The sequence below is a fragment of the Perissodus microlepis genome, chromosome 16 (genome assembly GCF_051167445.1).
Source record: "Perissodus microlepis isolate ML-2025 ecotype Zambia chromosome 16, ASM5116744v1, whole genome shotgun sequence".
In the NCBI taxonomy this organism is placed as follows: Eukaryota; Metazoa; Chordata; class Actinopteri; order Cichliformes; family Cichlidae; genus Perissodus; species Perissodus microlepis.
Window position 1 is genome coordinate 1027451 of NC_140476.1, and position 17314 is coordinate 1044764.

General features: G+C 43.7%; 1 long non-coding RNA gene across 1 annotated transcript; it reads left to right on the forward strand.

Annotated features, from left to right (window-relative positions):
• The first annotated feature begins 3115 nt into the window (after nt 1-3115).
• LOC146370153 (uncharacterized) lies at nt 3116-10316 on the forward strand. The gene is made up of 3 exons (XR_014797203.1): nt 3116-3406; nt 4976-6512; nt 6837-10316. It is a non-coding gene; the product is annotated as an uncharacterized LOC146370153 (long non-coding RNA).
• The last annotated feature ends 6998 nt before the right edge of the window (nt 10317-17314 follow it).

Here is a 17314-nt window from a genome sequence, read left to right on the forward strand (position 1 = left end):
TTATTTTTTAACTTTAAACGGTTTTCTTCGGGCCAAGAACTGCGTGCGACGTCACGCTGGCTGCCTGCTTTGATCTATCAAAACGTTCTTCGGAGTGGGCGTGGCTTCGGACATGCGAGGCATTAAATACCCCTGCACAATTCCAGTAAAGCTCAGTTCAACGCATTTACGCATCAGAGCAGCGAGTGTAATTTAAGCGCATTTAGTTTACAAAGAGCACACATGTCTAGCCCAACTCCAACTACACATCAAATGAATCCCACTTCTCCAGTTCAGAGTTTAAATAGTACAGACTTTAACATGAATACTCCACTCACTTACACCTCAGTGGAAACTTGGGAGTTACTCATCAACCACTTTTTTGGTACAATTGTACCACAGTGGCAATCTCTGGTACCGTTCAAACCAGAGTACTGTGACTTTCGTCTGCTTTCCACTTTGTTAACAGACATGCTGAAGTTTTGTAAAATGTTAGTGAGATCAACCAGGGAACCCACAGAGAATGGAGATCCAACCTCCATGCAGACCTCTGAGGTCTGTCTTCAGTCCATGGGCACAGACTGCCCCGAGAAAACAGAGGATACAGGAGCAAAGGACAGCATCCTGAATGAAAGCTCTGTGGATGACCACAGTGATCATGAAAACTTAGAAACTCCAGGACTGGAGGCTGAAGCAGCCCTAGACTGCATATCTGTGGGCAATTCAAACACACAACTGGAAACAATAGACACAGCAAACTTCACAGCTGATACAAAAGACTTTGACAAAGCAGAATCTTGTCTCCTGGAAAACAATGTGAAGCTAGAAGTACCTGAGTCTGACACTGAGTCTTTAACTTTTTCTAGTATCAGTCCGCTGTCTGATTCTCTAAGTGAAAGCTCTGTACAAGACCAGGGATTGGAGGCTCAACCAGTTGTAGGCTGCATATCTGTAGACAACTCAAGCTACAGAGATGAAACAGAAAGTCGAGGACTGAAAGATGAGGCAACCCCCAGATTTCAGGGAGTCCTCAGTGACAGTGAGTCTTTAACTTCTTGTCAGATCAGTCCACTATCTGATTCTCTGAGCGAGGAAAAGTTGTGTGTCAACAAAGTCATTCAGATGGTGGTTTCAGAGGCCATAGACAACGTGGCCTCTAAACACAAGCTCTTCACAGAGCGCCTCACTCCTGACTGCATTGGTGATCGCCTGCTTGAGAAAATGTGGCCAGAAATTAATAACAAACATTTGGATCTATCTCCAAAAAGCCTAAAAAATATCCACAAGGCCATTTTAAAGGATCTTTGCAAAACACACAAATGCAAGGAAAAATATTTGATTTTTAGTCTGAGGGAGCAGCTTGATAACATTACTGTTCCAATCTTCACCAAACACCTGCTGGGATTACCAAAAAGAGTACTCAGTGTATCTAAAAACTGGGACGAGTACTGGGAACTTGTGGAAAAATTCACTAGAGATCTGGTAATACACAGCATGGCCGAACTAAATGAGACGACGACATGGCATTCAGGAACAACTGACTTCATTGTACAGAGGCTTAGCCAAAAGATCTGGAACAAAATTTTGTCCAAAAAATATAAAATCTCCCTAGAGAACATTGAAGAACTCAGCTTGACAGTATACAATGAGCTCCGTGAAAAGTGGGATTCTCCAGGACAGTTCCTGAAGTTAAGCAACCCAACGGTTGACGAAATAATTGTCAACGCTTTCAAAAAACATGCCAAGCTGAAGAGACGAAGTGTCATCTCTAGGATTTTCTCATGTGCACACTAAATGAGTGCAAATGAGAAAAATGCCTTCCTTCCCTCATCGCCAACTGGCCAAGGCAGATGGCCACCCCATTCCTGAGCCTGGTTCTGCTGGAGGTTTCCCCCTTGTAAAAGGGGGTTTTTCCTTCCCACTGTCGCCAAAGTGCTTGCTCTTGGGGGTTGGAGTTTCTGTGTATTATTGCATGGTCTTGACCTTGCAATAATACACCTTGAGGGAAGTGGAGGGGGGTGGGGGGGTGGGTTGGTTTGGCACCGTTTCTTAACTTAAAATGTCCAATTACAGCAGGACATTTTAAGTTAAGAAACAGTGCCACACCAAAATAAATAAAAAAATAAAATAAATAAAATGAAATAAAAATACATTTTGTGTTTCATTTCATTTGCTGAAAATGGGATATCAGATTAGTTTAGTGTGTAAATAAAATACCTTCCATCTGGTGTTGTACCTCTCTCTGTCTTTCTGTAACGTAGATCACAAGCCAATATTTTCCCCATGACTCCACCGATCAGCTCGTGTCAATCTGGAGTTTACCTGCATACATCCTGTTCACTCTGTCAGAAGTTTCGCGCCTGCTGTTAACCCGGCCAACGGATGCTCCAGATGTAGTGCCGTGAGTAGGATGGTTTGTCAGAACACCGGCGCCATCAGGGCAATCACAAAGCGTGCAGTGTGTATCTGCTGCGCCGCGGCCACGTTCCTCAATGAAAGCAACAGTTCCTCAGCATCAAGGAGAACCAAAACTGTCTCAACCCACTCGTTTGAGGGGAACAACCCAGCACTCCAATACTGAGTAAAACAGTAAGAAAAGGGCAGGAGCGGCTGACACTGGCTGCATGCCGGTGACTGGAAAATGTAACCGAGATATTGGATTTATACTTTTTTAACATTTGATATCAACTGTATGTTTTCCTAATATTAATTGTAAATGAAAGCTCTAAGCTGTGTCATTCAGCCCTCTCACAGCTTCCCCAAAAACTCCCGACTGCTGGGAAATTCGTTCCTGTTTAGTTTTATATTTTTCAACAGTTTAAATAAAAACAAAAGAAATGAAATGTGCAGCTCACTTCTGCAGCAGCAAATCGCTGCTCTGAGCAGCAGAAGGATAAAGACGACAGATACAGGATCACATTACAGGAAGGCCACAAATTCGAGCTTTGAGGAAAAAAAGAGGTGTTAGTAAAGGTCTCACCCATAGCTGGACTGGCCATCGGCCCGATGGCGATTCTTTGTTTTTATGGGCCGATCGATTTTTTTTTTTTTTTTTTTTGGAAGGGTATAAATAATGAAAGGTGTTGGATTGGCCAATTGGTCATGATCGACTCTGGGCTGGACCAATTACAGCCGAGGAGGTCCCTTGTTTAGCAATCTTATAGAGGAACTAAAGAAAATGGAGAACAAAAAAAGGAAAGGAGGTGCAGAAAAAATTAGGGCCAAAAAGAAACAAGCCCTTCAGGCAGACGCTGCCAAATGTGTAAAAATAACTGAATTGTTTGGCGGTAGCTATGGCAGAGCTTCCACAGATTTAGCAACATCAGCAAGTGGTGGAGGCCAGCAGGTGGATAAGGGAAAGGGGAGGCAAGAGGAGGAGAGCCCCCAGGCGGCCGCCGGTCATAGTGGCAGAGGAACTGAACTTCAGGTAAGAAGTTATGACCTGCTGTCTATCTGTGTCAGATATAAACCAGGTTTAGTTGTAGTTTGTTTTCGTTGTGCTGACTTTTTACAGTCGCTTAGAATAACTGGTACTGCGTACTAGCTAGCATGACGGAGTTTATATAGTGCTGGGCGGGTGCTATGAAGTCACTGATAGTAAATTTTATTTTATGCTTAAGGTTAGTTTCTCAAACTCCTCAAAATCTTAACAAATTGTGCCAATCCTTACATGTTGCACCAGGCTGATTTATCATCAAAAGTGGAGAAGTCTGTGACAGAGGAGACAGAAGAGCAGCAGAGAGAGATGGAGATGGAGAGAGAAATAAAAGAGCAGGAGAGGGAGATGGAGATGGAGAGAGAAATAAAAGAGCAGGAGAGGGAGATGGAGATGGAGAGAGAAATAAAAGAGCAGCAGAGAGAGATGGAGATGGAGAGAGAAATAAAAGAGCAGGAGAGGGAGATGGAGATGGAGAGAGAAATAAAAGAGCAGGAGAGGGAGATGGAGATGGAGAGAGAAATAAAAGAGCAGGAGAGGGAGATGGAGATGGAGAGAGAAATAAAAGAGCAGCAGAGAGAGATGGAGATGGAGAGAGAAATAAAAGAGCAGGAGAGGGAGATGGAGATGGAGAGAGAAATAAAAGAGCAGCAGAGAGAGATGGAGATGGAGAGAGAAATAAAAGAGCAGGAGAGGGAGATGGAGATGGAGAGAGAAATAAAAGAGCAGGAGAGGGAGATGGAGATGGAGAGAGAAATAAAAGAGCAGCAGAGAGAGATGGAGATGGAGAGAGAAATAAAAGAGCAGGAGAGGGAGATGGAGATGGAGAGGTGACTTTATGTCATCCATGAGAGATGCATTTGACATATGTTTCACATATTATAGCCCAACAAGTTACTTATAGCAATTTAAATACGAGCAATCAGTTTTTGGCAAATACCGGAAATCACTTTTTGGCAGAACACCGGCTATTGCAGTTAATAATACAACAGCTTCTTGCCATTTTTTGTGTTTCTTTTTATCGGTGTAACTGAGTTCAATTGAAAGCCTGCATGCGCTAGTACCTCTTGCCACAAGTTCCCAGAATCCTTTGCGGTTTTACCCCTGAATGACGTCACATTTTTGGTGGGCCGGTCTCTAGTCAAAATGCCCGGGCCGATTTTTTGTCCCAGTCCAGCCCTGGTCTCACCTGTCAGTGACTGCTGTCAGGACGAGCACGGCTCCGTGCTGTCAGTTCTCATATATTCTGTGATGAGTCTGAGCAGGTCGCCAAGTCCAGCTTCTTGTTTGACTGATTGTACTCATGTTTTGTAACTTTTTCTTGAATATTGCTGCACAGTTTTGTGACATCATCGGCTATTTCCTGGTCCAAACTCAAACATACACAGCAGCATGACTGAAAGTTAAAACCAGCCCAAATTCTTTCATCTCTAAGGCTACGTTCACACTGCAGGTCTTAATGCTAAATTCCGATTTTTTGATCAAATCTGATTTTTTTTGTCTGCTTGTTCACACTACAAATAAAATGTTCACGTTTCTCCAACGTTGTCTTCCCAACAGTTTCACTAACATCTACACTGGATGGCCAGGAAGTGTTCACGATGTCTTCTCGGGCGCTTCTGTGCCTAAGCCTAAGGCTACGTTCACACTGCAGGCGAAAGCACATCAAATCCAACTTTTTTGACCCTGTGCGATATCCCGGACGAGCCCCTTCACATAACAAGCTGTTAGCTCCAAGGAAACCTTCGGCAAGTCTAATTCCTTCTGGGTAATGAACCTATGTTGTTTGCCAAACCCTATGCGACCCATATCCGATCATGGTGTGACAGTGTGAACGGCACAAATCCGACCTGGGTCACTTTCGTATGTGGTCCTGAATCCGATACGTATCTTAAAGTCTCACACACAACCCGTCGAAAGGGGAGGGGGGCCCTGCTGCTTCCAGATAGAGCACATTTCATTCATAATGTTGTGAATCGAAGCCCATCATGGATTCATGATTTGAATCCTGGGTTGTGTGAAATCTCAGAAATGCACCCTAGACAAAGTGAATCTGTGAACTAAGGTGTAGGTTAGGTCATGTTGTGGTGATCCTCGGGTTGAGGGATGGGTGTTCATACTGGAGTGCAAAATTAAAACCAAGATGAACAAGAAAAGTTCAAAGCCATCAGGTGCTCAGTTTAGAAAAAAGATAAAAGAAGAGGAGGATATGTCCACTGCATGGCGGTAAGCCTCCGAATCTCCAGCTGAACCAGCTGCAGTGCTGCTGTAGCTGAAAGGGCAATCTGCCATATGACGGTGATTAAACGCGTCGCCACAAGGTGTCACTGCTGGGCTTCCCAACACACCGAATGGACCGATAACACCTGAAGAGCTTCCTGAGTATGCCCAGTTCTTCTTCTTTTCTTCAGAAAGCAGCATGACAGTTTATTATCACGATTACTTTTGCTTTGAGGTAAAATCACGAGCACCAAAGTGTCCCCTCTGATGTTTGCTGTAACAGTTCAGGTCACAGCGAGGTGTGGACACACAGGTTTGTGGAAGTTGTAGCAGACAGGAAGCAGCCTTTTTATTTCTGTCAATGATAATAATGGCTATAAACTGCAGCTGCTCAGCACCTGAAACACTCTCCGGTTAAACTGATGATCAGATTTTATGAATGCATGACACCAAGGTTATGACGTCAGCAGAGTAATGGTAAATGGCCTGTATTTGTAGGAGGCTTTACTAGTCCCCAAGGACCCCACAGCGCTTTACATATCCAACCATCCACCCATTCACACATTGGTGATGGTAAGCTACATACCACCAGCCCAAGGACACAACGACCGAGACTGTTCAAACCGGGGCTCGAACCGGGAACCTTCCGATTACAAGGCGCCCTCTCAACTCTTGAGCCACGATCGCCCGGTTGAAAGGTTTTTATCACCAGAAAGGAAGCAATGCAGAAGCAGAAAACGTGCACGTGCGCGTGGCTGAGAGTGAGAAGAGGGAAGTCGAGGTTGTCTGTAAGGGAGGACGTGCGGATAACGGGAGCCACTCTTCACCGCGGCCGTGAGAGGAGCAGCCCGGGCTCCTGTGACAGACTCTGATTCAGGTGAGTCTGTAAGTCTGTGAGGACGCAGCGCTCACAGAGGCTTCCTGGGATCAGTTACGCGTTTATTGGCGATGAAAGAAATATTTGGCTCTTACTTAGCTGGGAGAACAGCTCCGGCTGTCACGCGTGTCCTGAGCTTTTATGACTGTGCACCGTCCTGCGCGCTGCTGGAAACCTTTGAGTCTTCAAACTCAGTTTGCTTTGAATCATCTTTATCGTGCTGACCTGAGCCGGTCCTGCAGCACAGTCTGGAGATTTACAGCTTTGCTTCTTTTTCATTCCTTCCATGTTTGACTTCCTGTTTATTTATTTTAATATTAACAGTGTTTCCGTGGTGTGCGCGCGTGCTCTGCCTGGAAGTGGAGGATTGGCACAGTGTCCAGACCACCACAAAAGGGGGAGGAAGACAAGCACTGAGGTATGCAAGAGTACTGTTAGAAGAATGGAAAGACGACACCACACATGCACATGATATGCACCAGAGATGACACAAAATCATACATAAAGTGTAACACATTAAGAGAGGGCATTTGTAGAAGGGGTTAACAACACTCAGTGTGGTTGCCTATGGTAACCTGCAAGCATCTGGGGTTTAGCTGTGCCTGACTATGACAGAGTTTTTCATTTAGATGTTTCTGAAACAGAAATTTGGAGTGAACGGAGTTTTGTTTCAGAAAAAGGGGGATGTACATAAAAGGATACATAGGAATAGGAAATGTATTAACCCTACTAACACACACACACACACACACACACGTAAGGAAGTAATGAAACTCATTAGGATTAGCTCATTAGGATCAAACACAATTTTAAGTAGGTAATACTGTTACCATCATCCTGTCTGGTTTATTGAGTGGGGTGAGAACTGATACATAGACGACTGAATTATTATCGTTTTGGGGAACATGATAGCAGGGGTGAACAGAATCCTGCAGCCAGAGTTTAAATGAGTGAAACTAGCAGATTTTTTGTTTTGTTTTGGGTTTCTGAAGTATGGGGAAGGTTTTACCATGGCACCAAGTTTTAGAGTTGGTATTTTTTCACTTATAAGAGAAAGAATATTCGGTGACAAGTCCTAAGACCCGGGCTTCTGTTTTTATTTAATTTTGTTTTAAAGCTTTATTTTTGATTTTTGATTTTATATTTTTTTGAACAGTGCACTGATTTTTGTTTGTGAATTTCTTTTCTTTAAGCAGATCTGCACGACGGAAATTAAAAGAGCTACACGTCGTCGAGAAAATTGTTGCAAGTGAGTTTCTCCACATTAAAATGGGCTCTGGAGAAAGCCACTTATTGGGACAAGTAGAAAATAAGAGTCCCTGCCTAAGAAGGATTCAGCGAGGTAATCCGATCTAAAGTTCTTGTTTTTCTTTTTGAAATTACGTCATTTTGGGTGGAAATCTAAATGCGGCGATGGTTTCCACTATCAGCAAAGAAAGAGAGAATGGATGAATGAATGAATGAAGGACTGGAAATAAAAACATATTGACTGACTGGTAAAAGCTGACAAAAGCTGACAAGACTTGACCACGACTCAAGGTTAACCTCCACCTAGACAGGACAAAAGGGTGGATGAATTTTTGTGTGTTTCTTTTTACAGGAGCAGAAGGATGACAGCGACATCTGAGGTTGCATGACGGTTTAACTTTTAAATGCCACTTTCTGTGTTTGTGAAGCTACCAGGGGGGTTGTTCAGGGGTTTGTGTTCTGTGTTGCTCACAGAGATTACTGTGAGAAAGGGTGTATACACCTGCGCAGCGTTAACATTTGCATTTTCTTCCCTACAGCATTACAGTTCTTGATGGGATTTGATGATGTGATTGATAATAGGACAACTGGTTAATGTTTTTCTACTACAGGATTTCTGGGCTTATGTGTGAAGAAACTGTGTTTATAGGTTATGAGTTGGTGATGCTATTACACTGTGTTCTTGGGAAAATGTTGAATACTACAGGGGAGTGAATATGGGGGGAGACACATCCGGTCTTGAAAACAGTGTGATTCTTTTTACAGGAGGTCTTTTTATAGCACCTCTGGAATGTGGATGGCTGACGCCTAACCCGGGACGGTCAAATGTGTTGCTAATGTTTGTTTTGCTTTCGTTAGGAGTGGATGTGGGGGATTCAGTAGAAAACAGACAAGTGACATGAGAAAACAAATAAGAGATGCAGCTTTTATGGAACAGTTTAATATGGGGCTCATAGCGATAAAACAAGTGGAGTGACATTGCTTAAGGGAAGTCACTGATTAAATTGTGGATAAAATAAATTGTGGCACTAATAGTGATTTAATGATTTGAGAAATCCTGAACATGATACTTGTCTGTTATGCTGAATACTTTATCACTCTCATGATCTATAGTTGGTTGTAAATAAGATGTTTGATTTAACAGATTTGTTTTCCAGGATACAGGTTCCAGGTGGAGCTGGGAGTTAAACGAGCTTAACATGTAACTGCTGACTAATGTTTTTACACAGGGTTACAGGTTGGCGGGAGATTGTTTTAGAGAGAATGTGTAACATTCTTGTACAGGTCTCAGTAGGGAGCTGACACACGGCGGAAGCCAGGTGCAAGAGGAGGGTCATTTTAATTTGTAGGTGTCGTGAGGTGCCATGACGAGACGTGAGTGAGGAAGGGCGCCTACAGGATGGAAGTGGAGGCCAGGATAGAGGCTTGAGGAGGATCAGTGATCATCTTGAGGAACAGCAGAAATAGTACAGGCAGCTGTGCTACTGAGCTTCCAGGAGATTGAGAGGACTCTTCCCACAGCAACGTTTTAAATAAAATGAGAGATTCATCGTTGACATTGAGGAAGACAACTAAGGTGTACGACGTGCTCTGCCTTAAATCTTCAGCAGCGTTGGAACATGAGAACCTGAGGGAAGAAGGGAGCGTGCCAAGCTCCAGAAGTGACGGCTCGTACCACAACAGCGGTCCAGTTGAAGGGGACAGGCGAGACCTAGTTCCATTGGTCTCAATGTGCAGTAGCAGATGAGAGCTTGGTGGAGACAAGCTCATCCCCAAATAACACGGGTGGCAAAACAGAGGCAGAATAAACCCTCTGACCCGTGCAACGACTAACCAGTAGTCTACCTGGGAAGTTGAAGAAAGAAGAGAAGGATCGCAGAGCATCATTTCACTCAAAGAGGAGGTGGCTGAGTGGCCCGAGGAGTGAGACAATAAGAGGAGTGTTGGCCTTTTCAAGGCCAAAGAGGAGGGGTGTCGGGATGAAATATTATTTTACATTCATAATCTATGTTACTATTCATAATTCTTATTATTACTGTTGCATCATTTATGATTTATCATTATTGTCATTTCATTGACACATTTATTGAAACTGATGATGTTATATTAAAGTCTGTATTTCAGGTGTTAGCATAAGCACATAATAATCTTTCACATATTGCCTGTGTGCATTCAGCAGCCTGCTGCATTGGAGTTTGCCTGGTAACAGATGACGTAGAGGGGGGTCATGTACTGAGGTTAACAACACAGACACATAGTCTGTCTGGGTAAACTGATTGCAAATGTTGTGCAAGTCCAGAAAAGTGTAATAACAGGATGCATCTGGGAGGCGGTGGAGGAACTGAGAAAGGAACTGTTCTGTTTTAGAATATGTCCTGACATAGAATTACTGAACATGCATGTTGTTTTTCATCTGCGGTGACGCAAGTTACTGGTCATCATAAGTATAAATATCACACCCCACTTATTGTCAGGCGGGAGATAGAGGCTGATGTTTTGCAGAGCCCATCTTCACCACATAAATGTGTTTTAATAAAATCATTTGTGTTGACCCACTATGGACTTTCAGTCCTATGTCTCTTCCTCAAAAATCCGAACCGCGACAGTTATACACCTGTTATGTATGTCACCCAAATGCCTCTGTCCTTGACTGTTTTGGTCCTCTGTGTGGTGGAAAATGGTGCCATGGGACAAAGGAGTGGAAGGGGGATTTTGTAGATCTGCTAAGCAGAAAGAATGCAGCCTGAATTTGGCCCTGTTGAAAAGCCACGGCTGCTTGGACACCCGCTTCATCCACACCTCATCTATGTGACGCTCCAGAGCCAGATCTGTCTGCCTGCTAAACCTGAGAGAGGAGGAATTGATTTTACATGACGTGTGATGTCAAGTATTTAAAGGATGTACTGCACTGTATGTTTGGACCTTTCTGAAAGCTCCACTTGTACTTGAGACCCGAGCAGCCCTTGCCAGTGTGCACAGTGCAGCAGCACAGACACCTCGGGGTCCATTATTTCCCCACTGTGGCTCTTCACTGGAAGCATTAGTTACTTGATTCAGTTGTGTCCTTTGAGAGGACTTGGAGGTGGGATGGTTGGAGATGTTAAGATGGTTGCTGGAAGTGATCAGAATGGACAGGATTAGAAATGAGTCTATCATAGGGACAGCTCAGGTTGAGCACTTTAAAGACAAAGTCAGAGAGGCAAGGCTGAGATCATTTGGACATGTTGGACAAAGAATGCTGAAGATGGATCTGCCTCGAAGTAAGGAAAAGAGGAGGACAATGGAGAAGACTGATGGAGCGAAGGAGGACATGCAGAGGGTTGGTGTGGCAGAAGAGGGTGTTGAGGACAGGGTGAAATAATCCTCTGTGGTGACCCATAAAGGGAACAGCCAAAAGAAGAAGAAAATGTGAGCTGTTTCAGCTGAAGCTTTAAACCTTAAGGCCCATGAAGGCATCAAATCAAGTGAGGTGATCAACTATGTGCATGTTAATAAGTCCCCTCCAGTTATACAAAGACACACATCAAGTGCACCCACATATAAGAGACTAAAGCAGGCAAATAAATATCTGAGCATTGATAAGGTCAATGGAAGCACAACATCAAATTATTAAAAACAGATTTCTAAAAATATTTGAATTTTGTTGCTATCATGGCAGTAACTACTCCTAAAAGGCATGACTTTTAAAATAGGCACAAAATAATTGACCAAAATAACTGATGACACGTGTGTAAAGCGTCTCTCTTCTTTACAGCAGCTTATGCTGAGAGGTGCCTTGTAGAGATTTCTCAGTGGGGCTATTTTCCTGCTTTTTGATTGGACTGAACATGCTGAATGTTCACAAACTGTTTGTTTAGTCTGCTGCACAAATATCAGCAGCAGCTTCCACCCTAATAAAGACATGCAGAGACTCTGCTCTGATTCCAGTCATCTACAAACACGGAGCAAAGCAAGTTGTGGCTTATAGCAGAGCTTAGCATGAAGAAGGAAATGAGATCAGACCTGTTTGTGTTTCTGTGTCCAGGTGACCCTCAGCAGCTGTCAGGTATGCTTAAGTATCACCTGGGTGAGAGCATGCTGGTGTTTTTTAAATTGTTCCTTTTTTTTTTGTTTAATCAAACCTTTGTGTGTGTGTGTGTGTGTGTGTGTGTGTGTGTGTGTGTGTGTGAAAGAGAGACAGAGGGAACAGGTCACATGACAGCACAGCATTTTCTACCCACAGTTTGAACTGAGTAAGAAATAACAAATGTATTTATTCAACTTACAGACAATAAAAAAAACAGAAATCAGTGTAAAATTTAATAACTTTTATTGATAACTTTTTTAAAAGTTATTAAAAAGAAAACCCCAACAGAAAAACCCCTCTGAGCAAGCACTTGGCGACAGTGGGAAAGAAAAACTCCCTTTTAAGAGGAAGAAACTTCCGGCAGAACCGGGCTCAGTGAGGGGACAGCCATCTGCCGCGACCGTTCCAAGGGCTTTCAAAAATATATAATCTTAAAATTAGCCAATTTAAAGTCCCAATTTACTAGCCCCAGCAGGGGGGAGGGTATTACAGTGTATGAGTGTTTTGATACAATTCATTCGGCGCCAGTGTCCGGCAGCCTCGCCTGTGTCAGTGCGCCCCAGGGCGGCTGTGGATACAACGTAGCTTGCCATCACCAGTGTGTGAATGGGTGGATGACTGGACGTGTAAAGCGCTTTGGGGTCCTTAGGGACTAGGAAAGCGCTATACAAATACAGGCCATTTACCATTTTACAGTGCATCCACCTTGTTTTGTCTCCTGGTGAAACAAAACAGTCGGCCTATAGATGAGAAAAACCGACGTATGCAACTTGGCTTCTTCGAGAGTTTGGCTGCCTCTTCTGTGAAAATTTTAACAATCGTATTGTCGACTGTTGGTTCATTTAATTCCATGTTTCGCAGAACTACTTCTGCCTCTTGCCACTGTTTACACAGGGCTTTGAAAATCACCTTCTCAAAGTTTTTGAACTTCCTTAAGGGGATTTGATCAATTTCATCCCCGATCTTAGCCCAGATCTTTTTGCTAAGCCTCTTGTAGATGGCTAAAACTCTTTCTGGACTTATGACTTTACCTGATTTTTTTATAACCCGCTTAACTAGTTCTTCCATACATATTTCCACAAAAAATCTGTATTTTTCTTTGTTTTGAGGCAATTCATCCTTTGCTGCCAAAGGGTGTTTTTTGAATTGATTTTGCATGCTGGCTTCATGGTGAGCAGAGGATTTCTTTGGGGTTACATTATTTTCCAAAGAGGTTCCTGCTTTATCTACAGCCTGCGTGGTGTCACGGTTTTTCTTGTCTATTAGAGTTCTGGGCTCGTCAGTTGTATCAATGATATTTGTGGCAACATTTTCTGCTGTGTTGTTCATGTTGACTGTTGTTTTCTGTTGTTCAGGAGCTGTCTGTGTCTCCTTTGAGGCCACTGTTGTTGTGCCATTTTCCCTGATGTTGAACAAATCCCTTGTTTTCTGTAGAATCACAGCCTGAATTTGATCTGCCAGCGATGCATAATCCTCTGAGTTTTCAGGTGTTTCCATGGTATTTTGGATATTAGTGATAAGTGTGGCACCAGCGGAATTTTCTGCTGTGCTGTTCACGTTGACTGTTGCTTTCTGTACAATAACAACTGGCACACAGATTAGATTTTCCATGATGCGGTCAACTGTGTTAGAGGTCTGTGCAAGTTCAGGAGCTGTTTCTGTCTCCTTTGAGGCCACTGTTGTTGTGCTATTTTCTGGGATGTTGAACAAATCCCTTGTTTTCTGTAGAATCACAGCCTGAATTTGATCTGCCAGCGATGCATAATCCTCTGAGTTTTCAGGTGTTTCCGTGGTATTATGGATATTAGTGATATATGCGACACCAGGGCAATTTTCTGCTGTGCTGTGCAAGTTGACTGTTGTTTCCTGTGAAATATCAACTGGCATTTTTGTGTTGCGGTCAACTGTGTTAGAGGTCTCTGCAAGTTCAGGAGCTGTCTCTGTCTCCATTGAGGCCACTGTTGTTGTGCTAGTGACAGCAGTGTCCTGGCAAAACCTCATTTCTGCACCTGCCGCCAGTGAGCATAGGGCTATGACATTATCTACAAAATTACACAGCCTTCCTATGGTGGCATTTTCGGCGTAATCAGACCGCAACTGTTGCCACTGCTCATGTGTAACATTATTTAGCAATTCCTCTAGCAGTGGCCTAACATCATCTGCAGGAGTGGAATCCCTCCTGACATTGTCTGGATTGCTCCTAGCTGTGTTGTTGTCCATTTTGCTTCAATATCTATTTGTTTGCTGTTAATGTTTTCTCTCCGTTTGTTAACGCTTGTTGTTGTATGTTCACCAGTATGATAATGATGAAGCAGTAATCTCAGTTAACGTGGTTTTATTAACCAACACAGCAGCAGAGAACTTACATGCTTGGATTCAATAACGGAATGGCGCCTGTACCACTCAAAACATACACACACCTACACGGAGGTACGGCAAGCGGATTAGGACAAAATACCAAACTAACAGCAGGTTATCTACATCCCCCTTCTTTAGTACATCCCCAACCGGATATAAAGTTTAATGCATACTGAATAATAATAATCACAGCATAAAGGTGACATACGCTGATCCTTAGGAACATTTAAATTTGCAACCAGATGGAAGAAATAAACATGACAAAAATATCATTTTGCTGTATAAAGTTAAATATGATTACTACTGAAAATCACCTCAAACAGAATTTAACTTGAAGCATGGACATCAGTTACTGTTGGATCAAACATCAAACCTGAAAATGTTCTGAGTTTTAACCAGTACCCAATTAATCCCTATATCTTGGATTTGGTTTGCACACACGACCAAAGCGTGTCCTGTAAACACCATCACTCTTGGAAGGTCTTGGAGAATGCAAAACATCAGAAGAGCTCTCAACATGAGTGCTGTCTTTAAACTGTTCTACATCATTGTTTTCACCCACACCCTGCAGTCCATCATAATGATGATGATCAGTGTCTTTCTGAACAGTAACAGGCTCAGACACAGGCAATATGTGTCTGCGATTTCTCCTGTAAGTGTTTCCATCTGACTGTACCAGGTAGGATCTAGGTTCTTTACAAAGTTCCTTCACCACACCTGTGCGGTCATAACCCTGTGGGGTCTGTAACCTCACTACTTGTCCTTCGTTGAGAGGTGGAAGTGGGCGGCTGGATCTGTCATAACAGACCTTCTGAGTCAGTCTCTTGTTGAGAAGTTGGGCTTTCACTCTCTCAGATTCATGGTGTTGTGGTATGAGCAGTTTCGTTGTGATTGGGAGCGTAGTTCGAGTCTGTCTGGATAGAAGTCGTTCTGCAGAGGAACCCAGGTTCACATCACGTGGAACATTCCTGAGATTCAGCAGGTTGAGAAATACATCAGTGCCATCTCTGTGTGACTTCTCCATCAACTGTTTAGCACTGCGCACTGCTCTCTCAGCAAGCCCATTGGATTGAGGATACTCTGGACTGCTGGTGACATGTTGAAAGTCCCACTGTGAAGCGAAGTCTTTGAAACGCTGGCTTGTAAACTGCCTTCCATTGTCTGAGATCAGAGTGTGTGGAGCACCATGAACTGAGAAGTGTCTTTTCAGCTTCTTGATGACTGTCGCTGATGTCAAATCCTTTAGCAGGTCAATCTCAAACCAGCCTGAGTAGGAGTCGACTACTACTAAATAGTGCTGACAGTGCCACTCAAAGATATCTGTAGCCACTGTTGACCAAGGAAGATCTGGAACTTCATGCAGATGAAGGGGCTCTTTTTGTTGATGAGGTTTAGTGCTGTTACACACCGAGCAGGAAGTAACTGTTTGTTCAATAGCTCTTGACATGAACGGCCAGAAGACGATCCCCCGTGCTCTCCGCTTGGTAGCTTCTACGCCGGGATGTCCTCTGTGCATGATGGTGATGTAGTCTCCTTGCAGTGATTTTGGGATCACGGCTTTGGAACCTTTAAGAATGATGCCATCATCCACAATCAGCTCATCCCTGAAAGGAAAATATGGATGAACCGCCGTGGGAAGGTTGTGGAGTCGTTGTGGCCAACCATGTTTGATGAACGAGCTGAGCGCTTGCAGTGTTTCATCCTCAGCTGTGTGTCCTTTAAGTTCCTCCAGGCGTGAAGAAGAGATGCAGCTCACCGTCATGACATCAAAGTTGTCCTCTTCTTCAGACTGCTGGAAAGTGGAGCTGTTGGGAGCACGAGACAGTGTGTCAGCCAGATACATGTGTTTTCCACATTTATATGTGAGGGTGATGTTGTATTTTTGGAGCCTTAACAACATCCTCTGCAATCTGGCTGGTGCAGCGTGAATAGGTTTCTTTAGTATGGTGACCAGTGGCTGATGGTCTGTTTCTACGACCACAGGCTTGCCATAAATGTAATCATGAAACTTTGTACATGCGAAAACAACAGCCAGCAGCTCCTTTTCTATCTGAGCATATCTGGTTTCAGTGTCTGTCAGAGTACGTGAAGCATATGCCACAGGTCGCCCTTCCTGTAAGCAAGCCGCACCAAGACCATACTGTGATGCATCGCACGTTAGTGTCACAGGTTTGCTGACATCATAATATGACAGAACAGGTGGATTAGACATGTGCTCTTTAAGTGCTTCGAACGCAGTCTGATGCTGTGTGTCCCACATCCACTCGCTGTCCTTGTGTGTGAGCTGTCGCAGAGGAGCTGACAGATGGCTGAAGTTTGGAATGAATTTTCCAAGATAATTGACCATCCCCAGGAACCTCTGCAGGGCTTGGACATCTGTTGGAACTGGCATCTCTTTGATTGCGGCTGTTTTGGAAGGGTCTGCTTTAAGCCCCTCGCTTGTGAAAATGTGTCCGACATAACTGACCTGATTCAGCCGGAATTTGCACTTTAATGGGTTTAGTCGCAGGTTTACTTCTCTGGCACGATCAAGGACTTTTCTCAGGTTGTCGTCATGTTCTTTCATGGTTCTTCCGCCGATGAGTATATCATCAACAATGATGGCACATGGATACCCAGCGAATATCTGCTCCATGGCTCTCTGGAACACCTCGCTGGCAGCGTTAAGACCAAAAGGCATTCTGAGGAACCTGTAACGACCAAAACAAGTGCTGAAGGTGGTTAGCATGGATGATTTCTGATCCAATGACACCTGCCAAAAAGAGTTCTTAGCATCCAAAACAGAGAACACAGTAGCATTTGACATTATTGCAGCCACTTCTTCTACTGTGCGCATGGGATGGTGTGGTCTTTTCAGAGCAGTGTTTAAATCTCGAGGATTTATGCATATCCTGATTTCATCTTTGCCCTTCTTGTTGGTGGCTACCATAGAAGACACCCAGTCTGTCGGCTCTGAGACGGGAGTAATGACACCTAATTTCTCCATCCTGACCAGCTCTGCCTTGACTCTGTCTTTCATGGCCAAAGGGATGCGATGTGCTGGGCGAACAACTGGTTTCACATCTGAGTTCAGTGTCATGCGATAGGTGACTGGCAACCTTCCAAGCTCATCAGAAAATAAATCACTGTA